Genomic DNA, 11,966 nt, shown 5'->3' with positions numbered 1-11,966 from the left:
TAAATCAGGGATGACTGCCATGTTCTTTATCAATTGAGAAGATTTATTTAAAACTTATACTGACAAAAATACCATAAGTACCGAATACAGAGTTATTGAGCGCTCTTCACCCTGCTGCATCCAGATTCCAGACTCCTGATTCGGTGGAGTGCCTATCCTCTTTTCAGATTTCCTTTTCATACTTGGAGATGTTCTCTGAGAAAGATAACTTATCTCTGAAAATTTGAGAAAAATAGTTTAGCTCATGACATGATCATGTCCTTGAAACAGTCTGTTTTCTTATTGTTGATGTGGACATTCCATTTAAGGGCACGACACATACCACACTGCAGATTTTTTGTGCAGACAGTGCAGCTTGTGCAGGGTTGCATGACAATTGTTCCAGAACAGAACTAACATACCTAACAGTCCTCTAATCACATATATTTGAGGTCGCTCCATATCAACAAATAATTTTCTCGGGGACATTATCAATCTGGCAAAGCTTTAGTCTTTAAATTGAATAATTCGGCTTGCTTTCTCTGATTATGACGGCCAAATCTGGTAAACACTCCGAAACAATAGGTGACGCTAATGCACCAAAACCCTTGTTTGCCACCCGCCGCAAAATACAAGGAAGAAAAAGACTGCAGAAGAAGACGATAGCAATAACAGACGAGTGCGAAATGGAGGAGGCTATACTTTGAAATTTGGACAGTTCTTCTGTGTTTAACACATAAATTACATTGTCGGTGATATTTTTGTGCATCTCAGTACAGAATTGCGAAAAAGTTGCAGTTGCTTGTTTTTTGTGTTTTGATTCTCCGTCATTGTTGGATTAGCTAGTCTTGCTAACGTAAAGGCTAATCTCGACAGCACGCAGATTATTTGGCATTGTTCTGTTCAAAAGTTTTTTGGTTTTCTTTTTTGTTTTTTCACCCACTATATCATCTATTTTGTTGTTGGTTCTGAAAGGGAAGGTGAAGAAAACAGTCGGTAAGTTGTATTTATGTCACAAACCCTCGGTTTTGCCTTCCTTTGCTAACGTTAGCCTTAGTTTGAACGTCGTTGTGTCTGATGGTTCAAGTACACGTGCTTTTGTAAATTCAAAAAGATCATTACGTAAAGATTCTTTGCAGATTTTCATGCGTTTTTCAGACCTGAAAAACGTACCACGAAGACCTGTAAAGAATCTAAACTTGGTAACGTCTTTAGCTACGTCCTGTTTGGCGGTTCATCCTTTTAAAGAACGGACGTGGCGTAGCCGTGTTGACGATACAAGATTCTTTTCATACCTAGCGGTATTAATTACGTAATGCCTGTGGTAAGGTATTGATTGAATGATTGATTTATTTTGCAAAATACATGATATGATATAACAATGACAATATACATGCATATACTTGCCGAGGATGGCACAAAAAGCATAGAGTTTAAGAACTCTATGGAATAAGTACGTAGTCTTGTGATCACGTGACCAGTATTGACCAATGAGAGAGACTCTACGAATAGAATTTCACTATACGAATACACCTTCAAATAGCCACTGCCTAAATCGGTGTGTAAAGACATTCCAGAAAAAGCCAAAGGGGTGCTGGCTTTTCTTTGCAGCCACTGCCTTCAGCAGGTGATTTAACTGATGAACTCATCTCACCTGCTCAAAGTGATGTTAATCAGTGAAGTCACCTGAGGTCAGTGGCTGCAAAGAAATCCTGCACCTTCTTGGCCCTTTCTCGAAAGTCTTTGGATACTACTGCCCTAAATGGTAGAGCATGATGGTGGATCCTAAAACCCAGAGACAACCTGGAGATGTCCCCTCTTTTATGGAGTTTATTGGCAGTTTGCGATAAGGGCGGCGGGGTTGTTAAACTGGTCTGTCCTAGCACTCTGACATCATCCAGTAGAATTCTTTTTGTCTGTTATATGCTTGGCAAGTTGGCACTCCAGTAAAACATGCTCAACAGTCTCCCTTCTGCTGCATCTCAAACACTGACTGGTTTCATGTTTTCCAATGATGTTGAAAGTGTGATTTTTTTTTTTTTTTTTTTTTTTTAAACCTCTGTGACCTATTCGTAGACGTGTGATTTCTTCTTCCCTGCGACTCCATCTCCCCTGTCTCCTTGATGCAGCCTGTCCCTGAATTTTATGTAAAAACTTGTCCTTGTCCCATTTGTTAATTTCTGTCTTGTTTTGACTTCAGATTTACTAAGTGGAGCGTTAATCTGTATCTCTGATTTCAGAGCTGCTTTTGCCAGCTGATTTACTGCTTCATTGCCCCCAATTTCAGACTGAGGTGGAACCCACATGAAACATACTGAAATATTCTGTTGTTGTAGTTTTAATAAGCCTTGAAGAACCTCATTTGTCAGATCTGGCCTGCAAACAGATTTTCCATTTGAAATGCTAATTAATGCTGCCATTGAATTTGACCAGATGACATGGTGACTGAACTTCACCTCCTCTACCCAGCGCAGTGCAAGCAAAATTTCTAGCAGTTCCACAGAAAAGACCGCTAAATGATCTGACAGTCTTTCTATGATTGACTTGTGAAACTGGGGAATATAAACCACTGTGCCTGTCTTGCATGTGAGTGGATCTTTAGATCCATCTGTAAATATTTGAATCATATTGGTATATTTCATATTTGGGTACCACTGAACTACACTGTCCATCCCACTGTACTCATCACTTTGCTTTGAAAGTTTCTTCATCTCAAAGTCTACTTGACATAGACAATGGCACTACACGACTATGTGTTAACTTAGACCAGCCTATTTCTTAGTATGACTATTTTCTATCCAACCAAAACTCACACACACTCATCTTCAACCGCTTAGTCCAATTAAGGGTTGCGAGGGGCTGGAGCCTATCCCAGCAGGTATAGCGCCCGAGGCGGGGTTCACCCAGGACAGGACGCCAGTCTGTCACAGGGCCACAAACACGCACACCTACGGACAATTTAAAGATTCCAATCCACCTAAGCCGCATGTCTTTGGATGTGGGAGGAAACTGGAGCACCTGGAGGAAACCCACGCAAACACGGGGAGAACATGCAAACTCCACACAGAAAGGCCACAGGTGGGAATTGAACCCATGACCTTCTCGCTGTGAGGCTTCAGTGCTAATTACTAAGCCACCGTGCAGCCCCCAACCAAAACTATTAGACTTTATTATTTTTTACTCTGTTCAAAACCCAGCCAGACCGGAAAAACACTAAGGACCCTTGGGCAAGGTTCTTAATCCCTGGTTGCTCCTGTTGTGTAGTGAGCACCTTGTGTGGCAGCACCCTGACATTGGTGTGTGAGTGTGTTTGTGTGAATGTGAGGCATAGTTTTAAAGCACTTTCTGCTTCTGATGCAGATGGCGAAGTGCTATATAAATGCAGTCCATTTATTCTGCCATGCTCCCAATATGGGTTTAAAACAGATTTGGTAGGATGTGTCTGTTTGTAACCCTGTAAATTTGTCTAATATCCCATAGATACCTGGAAACGCTTCGAAGGTAAATGTAATTCACCAACTTCTACCCGAAAATCTGGGGTTGATGACATCTCGAAAGCTCCACAACATACACAGAGGGCCTGAGCTTGTATCACATCGAGCTTTTGTAGATAAGAAGGCAGATCTTATGTCAATAGAGATTTGCTTTAGAGACCTAATGCTAGCTCCCCAGCTACTTCCCACTAAACGCCTCATTATATTTGCTGCCTTCTTACATCTTGTGAGAACTCTCTGGATATGATCGCCAAAGCTCAATTTACAATCCGTCCAGACACCCAAAAACGCGTCGTTTGAACATCCTTAACTGACTGCCCATAAAGATTAATTGGAAATGGTGGATTATTCCGCTTTTTGGTGAAACATATGGCCTGTGTTTTATCCACAGAAAAATGGAAACCCTACTTATTGCCCCACCTCTCCACTGTGCTGACACCCGCCTAAAGCTTTTTCCCAATTAAGGCAGCAGTTCAACCCTTAATCTACAGTGCACCATCATCTGCATAAAAATACCTTCTAAGACAAGCATTATCTCTGAGAAAATATTATTAATCATGATGTTGAACAGTAAGGGACTGCACACACTCTCTTGTGGAATGCCGTTGTGGATTGGATAAATCCAAGAGTGAGCTACTCCAACTCTTACTTCAGTGGTTCTGTTCTTCAAAAAAAATTTACAATCCAGTTAAACATTCTGCCACCTATTCCCTTGGCTTTAAGCTTGATAAGGAGATCATCCCACCACAACATGTCATACACCTTTTCAATATCAAAGATCAATTTTCCAACAAATCTCATTACCAGGGGACATGGCTCTGACTCCATCTAAAGCTTGTTTCAACTCAAACATAGAGAAGGAGACATTTAATGCTGCGTCCAAATCATTCTTGTTCTCTAATATATCGGAATGCACCATCATTTCATCTCTACAGGCTTGTGCATCCAGAGTCAGGTTATCCGGGGTCAAAATACTTTTTTTTTTAACCTACTTGCACTGGTGTTAGTAACAAAAAAATTACTTGGACCAAAAAAAAGTTATTTACACAACCAAACGTTAGTCTTATATCAACCTTAAAACTCCTCCTCTGATGTGTCAGACTCTTCCTCTCTGGGGAGAGTTTGAGGGGAGAGCAGCAGCGGCGGCAGACAGTTTTTTTTTTGTTTTGTTTTTTTTTTCACGTGTGTGTGCGCAAACGAATCATCCATAAAGATTATTTTATTTATTAACTACACAGATGTATAATAAAACAAATGGTGACTGGTTTATAACACAATTATGACAGGATTTGAGGGGAGAGAGGGCAAGGAAATGCGGAGCCCTGGAAGTGTCATCACAAAATGTTTTGCATATGGAGAGAATGTGCGCACGTTTTAAGCATCGTTTGAGTCAAACAAGGGCATGATCTACTTAAACGTGTCCACAATTTGTAAAACGTGCACTCAGTTATTCAGTATTGTCTTGACGTAAATGTTGACTATTAGTCAACAAACCAGCAGACAGTGTAATACATTTCCCCATTAGAAATGGATCTGGTCAGGGTATATCATGGTTTGGGCGCACAGTACATACAGAGACATACAGAGAACTTCAGCTGCCCAGCATAGGATCATTTGGAGTTTAAGCACATTAAAAAGGATGCTGAGTGCATCTACCCCTCATGAGTATGACAGTTTAGCTCATATTATGGAGTTCATTTTGAACAAAAGGAAAACGTGCGCACTTTTTATATTCGAGGGCTCAATTAAAAGAAAACATGCGCGCGTTTTATTAATTTGAGGGCACGTTTTATTAATTCGTGGGCTCAATTAAAGGAAAACGTGTGCACAAATTATCATGGCCAGAAAAAAAATATCATTTTAAGTGACCTCTCCCGGGTTCCATAAGGAACTGCAGCGGCAGCCAGTTTTATTTTTTCGTGCGGGCGAACTAATTGTCCGTGAAGATAATTTTATTAACTACACAGATGTATAATAAAACAAATGGTGGCTGGTTTATAACACAATGATGACAGAGTTTGAGGGGAGAGAGCGCGAGGAACTGCAGCGGTAGCCTTTTTTTTTTCTTTGTTTACATGTGCGCGTGCGAACGGGACAGGAGGTCCTCAAACTGGAGCTCCTGCAGCTCCAGTTATTTGCTGCAGGAGCTGCAGCAAATAATGAAACTCCCCGAATTGGGAACGTCTCATGAGGATGTTGTGAACCCAGAGACGGCGCCGTTGGCGACGTTTGTCAGCTTTCCACAACAAATAGAGCACAGCAACTCGCTCCATGTGTGAGAGTCAAAAAGCGCAGGGAAGACGAAGACAACACACTGGAAATTGTTTTTTTCCTTATTTATTCCTTTATTGGTTCATTCTACTGGTGCTTATAGTTGATAAAACTTGGATAAAGTTACTTGCACCAGTGCTAGTGCAGTATAAAATTACGTGCACTGCTCGAATAATACGTGCACAAACTAGCACATGCACATACTAATTCGACCCCTGTTATCAGAACTATGAACTCTAACAAATGTTTTTGCCAAAGCTTCTGCCATGTTTTTTATTGTTTTTCATAGTTTCATTTATTATATCTAGTAGCTGACAATGTATACTCCCTCCTTATACCAGCCATCTTCCTGCTCATACCCTACAAACACTAACCTTTGTCTCTGTTCCAATACCAGTGCAAACCTACTGTCACTGGTCTTGTTTGGCCTTCTTAGCACCCTCCTTACAACTGCTTGTGCTTTTTTATATTCTGTGAGGTTGGTAAAAGAAAAAGAGGCTTTAACTTTTTTAAAAACTTCATTTCTTGACTGTACTGCTTTATATATATATATATATATATATATATATATATATAGATAGATAGATAGATAGATAGATAGATAGATAGATAGATAGATAGATAGATAGATAGATAGATAGATAGATAGATAGATAGATAGATAGATAGATAGATAGATAGATAGATAGATAGATAGATAGATAGATAGATAGATAGATAGATAGATAGATAGATAGATAGATAGATAGATAGATAGATAGATAGATAGATAGATAGATAGATAGATAGATAGATAGATAGATAGATAGATAGATAGATAGATAGATAGATAGATAGATAGATAGATAGATAGATAGATAGATAGATAGATAGATAGATAGATAGATAGATAGATAGATAGATAGATAGATAGATAGATAGATAGATAGATAGATAGATAGATAGATAGATAGATAGATAGATAGATAGATAGATAGATAGATAGATAGATAGATAGATAGATAGATAGATAGATAGATAGATAGATAGATAGATAGATAGATAGATAGATAGATAGATAGATAGATAGATAGATAGATAGATAGATAGATAGATAGATAGATAGATAGATAGATAGATAGATAGATAGATAGATAGATAGATAGATAGATAGATAGATAGATTAGATAGATAGATAGATAGATAGATAGATAGATAGATAGATAGATAGATAGATAGATAGATAGATAGATAGATAGATAGATAGATAGATAGATAGATAGATAGATAGATAGATAGATAGATAGATAGATAGATAGATAGATAGATAGATAGATAGATAGATAGATAGATAGATAGATAGATAGATAGATAGATAGATAGATATATATATATATATATATATATATATATATATATATATATATATATATATATATATATATATATATATATATATATATATATATATATATATATATATACTCATCTGACCACCAGGGAATAATTGTCTAGCACCTTTTCCTTTACCAGTTATTTATACTGTAGTAGAATGCATTATTTCTGTAATTTTACTATTAAAATCATCTACACTATTAAAGTATTCCAGAAAGGATCGAGAGGGTGCAGGATTTCTTTGCAGCCACTGACTCCAGCAGGTGATTTCATTGATGAACTCATCCCACCTGCTCAAAGTGATGTTAATCAGTGAAATCACCTGCTTATGTCAGAGGCTGCTAAGAAAACGTACACCTTCTCGGCCCTTTCTGGAATACTTTGGACACCACTGGCTTAAATGCTCCAAACTCACACTACAAATCATATTGTATGCAGCCCAATTTTTGTTTCTTAATTTCCACCTGGGAAAGCTTTCATCCTCAGGCTGGACTGTACTCAGTCCTTTTTTTTCACAGACAATTGGGTAATGATCGCTACCTGTAGTAGTATCCTGAATGATATCTCTCCTAGGTCTGCAGAGACCAAAGTAAAGTCGATACATGATTCTAACCTTCTAGACACGTCTAGCCTAGTTCCCTTCCATCATTCAGACATTAATCTTCTTCTTATTTACTGCCCACATGAGCTTTTCTTCTAATAAAATTCGACCACAAAATGTTTTTTCAGATTTCAGGGGTTTCTCCCACAATAACTGTTTACCACAGATATGCCAAATTTACATATTTCATAGCCAGTATAGCTGGCATTAAGGAGCCAAGAAATGGAAAGGCTTCTTCGAGTATAATGGTATGCTTCAGTGTCTCAAACATGGATGCTTGCAATAGTCAATGTAATATTTTCCATAGTTTGAGCATACATAAACTTCACAGTTTAGTATCAATGTCTGTTGTTAGACTATAGTCCAAGTCTGGGTGTCCATGACAACTGCCACAGAAAATTTCAGGCCTCTTAAGTCCATTATTTGCTGAGATATTCTACCTTGAACATGGTTCCAGAAATGACGGCCATAATTTTTGCCTAAAAAAAAAACGGCAGACCCCATGCACATTAAATTGGCCATATCTCAAACTACTTGGCCTACAGGCCTCAAACTTCAGATTTGTTGTTCTGAATAGTCTGGGAATATTTGATTAAAATTTGAATTAAATCTGAGACAAAGCACGTGAGGCCCTCGTTGAATTGACAAGGAATGACCCGTATACAAAAAAGACATTTCTCCAAAATATTGTTCACAAATCTCAATCAATTCAATTCAATTTTTTTTTTTATATAGCGCCAAATCACAACAAACAGTTGCCCCAAGGCGTCTTATATTGTAAGGCAAGGCCATACAATAATTATGTAAAACCCCAACAGTCAAAACGACCCCCTGTGAGCAAGCACTTGGCTACATTGGGAAGGAAAAACTCCCTTTTAACAGGAAGAAACCTCCATCAGAACCAGGCTCAGGGAGGGGCAGTCTTCTGCTGGGACTGGTTGGGGCTGAGGGAGAGAACCAGGAAAAAGACATGCTGTGGAGGGGAGCAGAGATCGATCACTAATGATTAAATGCAGAGTGGTGCATACAGAGCAAAAAGAGAAAGAAACAGTGCATCATGGGAACCCCCCAGCAGTCTACGTCTATAGCAGCATAACTAAGGGATGGTTCAGGGTCACCTGATCCAGCCCTAACTATAAGCTTTAGCAAAAAGGAAAGTTTTAAGCCTAATCTTAAAAGTAGAGAGGGTGTCTGTCTCCCTGATCTGAATTGGGAACTGGTTCCACAGGAGAGGAGCCTGAAAGCTGAAGGCTCTGCCTCCCATTCTACTCTTACAAACCCTAGGAACTACAAGTAAGCCTGCAGTCTGAGAGCGAAGCGCTCTATTGGGGTGATATGGTACTACGAGGTCCCTAAGATAAGATGGGACCTGATTATTCAAAACCTTATAAGTAAGAAGAAGAATTTTAAATTCTATTCTAGAATTAACAGGAAGCCAGTGAAGAGAGGCCAATATGGGTGAGATATGCTCTCTCCTTCTAGTCCCCGTTAGTACTCTAGCTGCAGCATTTTGAATTAACTGAAGGCTTTTTAGGGAACTTTTAGGACAACCTGATAATAATGAATTACAATAGTCCAGCCTAGAGGAAATAAATGCATGAATTAGTTTTTCAGCATCACTCTGAGACAAGACCTTTCTAATTTTAGAGATATTGCGTAATCTGTCAAATCTGTGTTACTGAGCACTTCTCCTTTTCCAAGATAATCCATCCCACCTCACAATTGTGGTATATCAAGATGCTGATCAGACAGCATGATTGCACACACAATGAAAGGCCACTCTAAAATGTGCAGTTTTATCACACAGTACAATGCCACAGATGTCGCACCTTTTGAGGGAGCGTGCAGTTGGCATACTGACTGCAGGAATGTCCAGCAGTGCTGTTGCTTGTGAATTGAATGTTCATTTCTCTACCATAAGCCGTTTCCAAAGATGTTTCAGAGAATCTGGCAGTCCATCTAACAGCAGAGCACGTGTAAACACACCATCCCATGACCTCCACATCCAGCATGTTCACCTCCAAGATCGTGTGGGAACAGCTACCTGGATAGGTGCTGCAACAATTGGTTTGCAGAACCAAAAAAAAAAAACCTCTGCACAGACTGTCAGAAACCATCTCAGGGAAGCTCATCTGCATGCTCGTCATCCTCATCGGGGCCTTGACCTGACTGCAGTTCATCATCGTAACCGAGTTGAGTGGGCAAATGCTCACATTTGATGGCATCTGGCAAGTTGGAGAGATGTTTTCTTCACGCATGAATCCCAGTTTTTCGCTGTTCAGAGCAGATGGTAGACAGCATGTGTGGAGTCGCATGGGTATGCTATTTGCTGATGTTAACATTGTGCCATTGTTGTGCCATTCATCCACAATCATCACCTTATGTTGCAAAATGGTAATGCACAGCCCCATGTTGCAAGGATCTGTACACAATTCCTGGAAGCTGAAAACATCCCATTTCTTGCATGGCCGACATACTCACCGGACATGTCACCCATTGAGCATGTTTGGGATGCTCTGGATCGGCATATACAACAGTGTGTTCCAGTTCCTGCCAATATCCAGCAACTTTGCACAGCCATTGAAGAGGAGTGGTCCAACATTCCACAGGCCACAATTAACAACCTGATCAACTCTATACAAAGGAGATGTGTTGCACTACGAGGTCTGTCAATAAAGTATAGGTCCTTTTTATTTTTTTCAAAAACTATATGGATTTCATTCATATGTTTTTACGTCAGACATGCTTGAACCCTTGTGCACATGCGTGAGTTTTTCCACGCCTGTCGGTGACGTCATTCGCCTGTGAGCACTCCGTGTGAGAGGAGTCGTCCAGCCCCTCGTCGGAATTCCTTTGTTTGAGAAGTTGCTGAGAGACTGGCGCTTCGTTTGATCAAAATTTTTTCTAAACCTGTGAGACACATCAAAGTGGACACGGTTCGAAAAGTTAAGCTGGTTTTCGGTGAAAATTTTAACGGCTGATGAGAGATTTTGAGGTGATACTGTCGCTTTAAGGACTTCCCACGGTGCGAGACGTCGCGCGGCACTCTCAGGCGCCGTCGTCAGCCTGTTTCAAGCTGAAAACCTCCACATTTCAGGCTCTATTGATCCAGGATGTTGTGAGAGAACAGAGAAGTTTCAGAAGAAGTCGGTTTCAGCATTTTATCTGGATATTCCACTGTTAAAGGAGATTTTTTAATGAAAGACTTGCGGACGGGTCCGCGCGTCGGGACGCAGCCGACGCGGTGCGGCGGCACAGGAAAAACACCTCCGTGTTGATAACCATTTGTAAAATCCAGGCGGCTTTTGATGGCTTTCAGTGGAGTGAGTATATGAGAAATTGTTTAACAGCTGGACATGTTCCAAATTGTCCTTAAGGCTTCCAACGGAGGTGTTTTTCCTGTGGCGGATGTGTCTCACAGGTTTAGAAAAAATTTTGATCAAACAAAGCGCCAGTCTCTCAGCAACTTCTCAGACAAAGGAATTCCGACGAGGGGCTGGACGACTCCTCCCACAAGGAGTGCTCACAGGCGAATGACGTCACCGACAGGCGTGGAAAAACTCACGCATGCGCACGAAGCATGTCTGATGTAAAAACATATGAATGAAATCCATATAGTTTTTGAAAAAAATTAAAAGGACCTATACTTTATTGACAGACCTCGTATGTGAAGCAAATGGTGGTCACACCAGATACTGACTGGTTTTCTGACCACCATCTCGACCCCCACAATAAAGCAAAGTTGCATGTTTCAGAGTGGCCTTTTATTGTGGCCAGCCTAAGGCATACCTGTGCAGTAATCATGCTGTCTAATCAGCATCTCTGAAATCCTTGTCTTATGTAGGCCTCCACTGCCTCTTATTGATTTCTGAGAAATCTGGTCCTGACTTTGTTCAAGCATTCTTGGTGATGATGCAGTGTCCCTTTTTGAACCAGCTTTCTTGAGAGCCTCAGTGTAGAAGAGCTTCTCCTTCACAGGACTCTCTGTATCTCAGCTCCGCATTTGTGCACCTTTAAATAAGATATCTGCTTTAATTTGGAAGCTGGGGATTCGGAACCAGCAACTTCTAACTTACAGGTTTAGAGACCTGCTGTAAGTATAATACTCCAGAATTATACCAAAGAATTGTAATACTGTTTGAGTAAGTCCCTTTGGCTGCTCCCTTGTTTTTTCACTTGGGACGCCACAGCACATCCAAAGTAGATCTGCACGTTGATTTGGCACAGGTTTTATGCTGGATGCCCTT

The 11,966-nt window shown here is 40.1% G+C and overlaps 1 protein-coding gene across 4 annotated transcripts in view; it reads left to right on the top strand.

Moving 5' to 3' along the window:
- Nucleotides 1-621: 621 nt before the first annotated feature.
- Nucleotides 622-11,966, top strand: part of LOC117501857 (histone-lysine N-methyltransferase SETDB1-B-like) — a 38,191-nt gene continuing 26,846 nt past the window's right edge. For all 4 annotated transcript variants that reach the window (XM_034160818.1, XM_034160820.1, XM_034160819.1 and 1 more), the window contains exon 1: nt 622-975. The gene's annotated coding sequence lies outside the window, so the exon portion shown is untranslated. The remainder of the gene's footprint in view (nt 976-11,966) is intronic.

This window comes from Thalassophryne amazonica, chromosome 20 (genome assembly GCF_902500255.1).
Source record: "Thalassophryne amazonica chromosome 20, fThaAma1.1, whole genome shotgun sequence".
Classification (NCBI taxonomy): domain Eukaryota; kingdom Metazoa; phylum Chordata; class Actinopteri; order Batrachoidiformes; family Batrachoididae; genus Thalassophryne; species Thalassophryne amazonica.
The sequence above is the reverse complement of the archived record's forward strand: the minus strand, read 5'-3'. Positions and strand labels throughout refer to the sequence as shown.